The sequence below is a fragment of the Etheostoma spectabile genome, unplaced genomic scaffold, assembly GCF_008692095.1.
Source record: "Etheostoma spectabile isolate EspeVRDwgs_2016 unplaced genomic scaffold, UIUC_Espe_1.0 scaffold00018627, whole genome shotgun sequence".
Classification (NCBI taxonomy): domain Eukaryota; kingdom Metazoa; phylum Chordata; class Actinopteri; order Perciformes; family Percidae; genus Etheostoma; species Etheostoma spectabile.
The window spans coordinates 32,136-36,688 of record NW_022604362.1 but is presented as its reverse complement, the minus strand read 5'-3'; the positions used below and the strand labels follow the sequence as shown (position 1 = coordinate 36,688).

General features: G+C 40.0%; 1 non-coding gene across 1 annotated transcript; it reads left to right on the top strand.

Moving 5' to 3' along the window:
- Nucleotides 1–4,471: 4,471 nt before the first annotated feature.
- On the top strand, nucleotides 4,472–4,553 carry trnas-aga (transfer RNA serine (anticodon AGA)). The gene has a single exon. It is a non-coding gene; the product is annotated as a tRNA-Ser (tRNA).

Here is a 4,553-nt window from a genome sequence, read left to right as displayed (position 1 = left end):
TACATCTCCTCTGAATCCCCATCTGCAAATTTTCGAGCCTCATTGGCATGCCGACCACCATCTACAGTAGTAAATCACTGGCTAGCTATGCATGAGTACCTCATACCTTTTACCAGGTTCAGGTGGTTATTAGTTATGGTCAAATGAAGCTTCATTAAGCTTTCTGAACAATGTTCTTCATTTTCTGAACGCATTCACTCAGTAGTGTTTTATTATTGGTTGTGCATCTGTGATTGCCCTAGAGGTCTCTCAGTCCAGCACCTCTCCCCCTCATCTTTGTTAGTTTTACTCTGTCCAGCATAAATCACTGACACCATACCTCGCACTCATCCATGCATACACACACCACTGACTAAACTGACTACCACCATCATTGAATTGTCATTTCTTTTGTTGTGGCCATGTTCTCGTGTTTCCTTCAAACTTTGCACACGGTCTTTTGTCCTGGCCTTTTCATGGGGTCATGACAAAGCATCTAGGGTCGGTGTTTTAAAAACAAAGAAAACACAACTGAAGCTTAAAATGCAGTGACAGGTGGTTGAACACTGACACAAGCACATGAATGGAAGTTGTAATTCTGTTGTTTCGTCTGACATTGAGACCCTAGTCGACCCAGTCCAAACCATCGCGGTAAGCCTCACTGGGTGTCCAAACTAAAATGAAAAGAGGAAACTTGGTAGACTCCTTACTGATGTTTCTATCTGTTCTCACTATGCCCTTTTTTTAAAGCACCAGCCAATCACAAGTGTTATATGTGAATAATCAATGTGTGAGTAATCAGGAAGCATAAAAGATAGTGGCAAGGTCTACCAAATGTTTAACTTTACAACCCATAAACTGTTCCTTCAAAATGTGGATCACAGATTATCCAGACCATAGGTCTGAAGAGCCGAGTGGCGCAGCGGAAGCGTGCTGGGCCCATAACCCAGAGGTCGATGGATCGAAACCATCCTCTGCTAATTGCCATGCTTTGTGAGTGGACTGGACTGTACTGGACACCTGATAACATTTACCAATGCATCTGTGTCTGAAGTTATATGTCTCCATCTGCTGAAAAGTACACTCTTAATGGTATGTCAGGTTATTTCATCCATAAAAACAGAAATTACAGCACTCAAACCCATAAAATCTGCAGCATAAGCACAAAACAATAAATATGCTACAATACTGTAAATTGATAAATAGAAACTGTAAATCATGTACATTTAAAGTGCTTGTTGTGTTGTCTGATACTCTGAGGTATTAAAAAGGGGGCATACCGCTTAGTTTGTGTTCCAGGAGGTCTTGGTCTGAATCTCAGTTCTCTATCTTACCCCTTCCCCTTGTTTTTGCGGGTTCACGTGAAACCTAGTGCTGTCCCAATACTCTTTTTGAACAAGGGGTAAGGGGTGTATGGCCCTTGGAACCATAGACAGTGAAATACAAAATCAAGGGAGGACGTGAGCTTACTTGAAGCAGGAGGACACAGCAGCTGATCCACTTTGGGGCTGAAAGCGAGCAGAAGTTTCTTAAATCCTGTGTTCATGTTGTACCCATTCATTGGTACTGTATTACTGTAATCATTTGTAATTAATTCTTGTTCATGCACTTGGTTGGCACTTGGTTTTGATACAAGACACTGATGAAATGTGTGTGTGTGTGTGTGTGTGTGTGTGTGTGTGTTTGTGGGGGGAGGGGGGGAGGGTTACTGGCCAACAGGCATCAGACTTGTCAGGAATATCAGAACAGCTCTAGTTAATTTGTTTGTGGTCTTGTGTGTCTTTTTTTTAGTTTTACACATTTGAGTGCCTTTTTATGTGTGTGACATGTTAGTTATGGTTCTAATGGTTGATAACGGTTCGTTGATATAATATATATTTTTTTAATGTTTTTGCCTAGTATGTTTAATTTATCAGCAATAAAGACAGATTTTTGTTAACAAAATGTTTTTCTGAACACCATTGAAATTCAAAACGGTGATAACTGAAACAGATATACAACACACCATGTATACAGAGTGTATATGTATGTTTACATGATACATGTGTATACACATATGTATTGCAAACAGACCTAAGTACTACACAGATAAGAACATCTGCCTCCGCACCACCAAAGTGAACATAAAATAACTATGAAATATATAAATATATACATGCATATGTCACTGTTGTCAAAACCTACACAGTCAACAGACAGAGACGGCATCTTGGAAGTTTGTGATTAATACTGTATGATGATGTCACCAAGTGGTGTCCCATTTTATAGGGGTATGTTTTCACCCCTACCCTACCCCCTACCTAGCTCAGTGGTAGAGCTCATGCTTTCCATGTATGAGGACCTGGCATCTCCAGCAGGTATTATGGTAGAGTCTTTAAAAGAGCTGCAGAAGATATTACCTCCTGTGGTAATCTGACTGGTAGACAGCACAACAAGCACGTTAAACATACATGTTTTACTGGCTATTTTACAGTGTTTATGTACTTGTACTGTGGTATATGTATTGTGTTACGCTGCAGTTTTTATGGGTGTTACATATTATGAGCACTGTAGTTTCCATTTTTATGGAAGAAATAAACTTGACATTCCATTAAGTTTACTCTTCGACAGGTGGAGACATTTCACTTCAGACACTTAACAGATGCTTGTTAACAGCCTGGACATAGACTTAATGCAAATACAAAGCATAGGAAGTAGCAGAGGATGGTTTCGGTCCATCGACCCCTGGGTTATGGGCCCAGCACGCTTCCACTGCACCACTCTGCTCTGCATGGCTCAAACAAAAGAAATAGTAATTAACTATGATTTTACACGCGCCGAAAGCGGAACTAATGTGCGACGCAAAGTTCTACACAATTCATTGTAATAATAATCTAATTCAGAGCAAAATACCGTAGGGTGCCTGCCACGCCCACACGTGGTGCTGCTCCTCAGTGAATGAGACACTACTCTCTGAGAGAGAAGCTCCGATTTCTCCTGTTGCCAGAGTCTTAGGTAAGCAAAATAATTTTATCTCGTAAGAGACTTGTTGTTCTTGCACATAACCGTGTTCCTGTTGCTCCTCACACAGAGAGTGAAATTACGTTAGTAAATGTCTGGTCTTGACATGTTTACAACTTGATTGTGTTTTTCAGCATATTATTTAGGTAGTTGCACATTTTGTTTCCCCATCCTGCATATATTCAAATATTTGTTCTTTTAATCCTATTATTATTAATTTTTCATGTATATTGTACGTATGTTTCATTTATATTTTTAGTCTGTACTGTGTGACTGTTGTACGCTGCTGTAACACTATAATTTCCCTTTTTTCGGATCAATAAATATCTATCTATCTATCTATCAAACTCATCGAAGCAGAAGCGAAAATCCAAATGTCACATTCCGTGCTAGGTCTACACAATGTTGTGATGTTAAAACGTAATTTCGTTCCTCTTTGGTGTTGCATTGCGATAACAAATAGCTACATTTGTGTAAAGTAATCAACAAGCTTCATGTCCGTGTTGAGTAGGGAGGGAAATGTAATGCATACCCCTACGTTTTATCTTCTAATATTTATCATGAAACGAGGAAGCGATATAGAGCCCCAATTAAACAGAAAGTGAGAAAAACAGCAGTGAGAGAAACAAATCAAGGGACTGAAGAGCAGGAAGAGGGAGAGCCAGAGGAGTTTGGGGAGAGGGCATGTGATGAAAGGGAGAGATCTGACACAGAGAGGGATATTCCAGAGGGTGAGGAGGATGAAGAAGAGGGTGAGGAAGATGAAGAAGAGGGTAAGGAGAATGAAGAGCATGAAAAAGAGAGTGAGGAGAAAGAAAACATAAATGGGACAGAGAGAGGAACAGCCAGAGGGACAGCAAGTGGATCCATGTGGATCAAGTACTGCACCATCAGGTTTGTGATGAAGAAGGTTCTTACTATTTTCAAAGCAGTGCAATTACAATTTCATTGTAGGTCTGCTGTGTGTCCTTAAAATGGTGCTTTCTGCTGTCAAATTATTTTTTTTGTGTCAATACGGCTCTGTTTCTTTTTTTTTAGTACATACTTGGCCTACATTTTGAAATGCATGCAGGTACACATGCATACAGTGGTGTACATGCATTTAGGAACCCATGCTGAAGTTGACTAAAAAGAGGAATTAAAAAAATCATCTTTTGGAAAGTGATCTTAATGCCTTAATTTAATAAAAAGGAAAAAGCCAACCTTTAAGTATACCAAATGCATTGTCCAGCGATGGTGGTATAGTGGTGAGCATAGCAGTAGTTTTCTTTGTATAGTTACTTGCTTTATTTGTCACGAAGTAACCAGAAAGGTTACTTGCCCAACCCAATTGGAAAAAATATTAGATCTCTGTCATGGTACAAACAAGGGAGCATTTCAATCAATCAAGCTGCCTCCACGAGGATCCACAGATACAGGCAGTGCACTACGATTTGCAATTTGTTTAAAGTTTATGAACATTTGAGCAAACATATACAGTGCTGCTTTTCAGGTTGTTGTGGCCGAGTGGTTAAGGCGATGGACTAGAAATCCATTGGGGTCTCCCCGCGCAGGTTCAAATCCTGCTGACAACG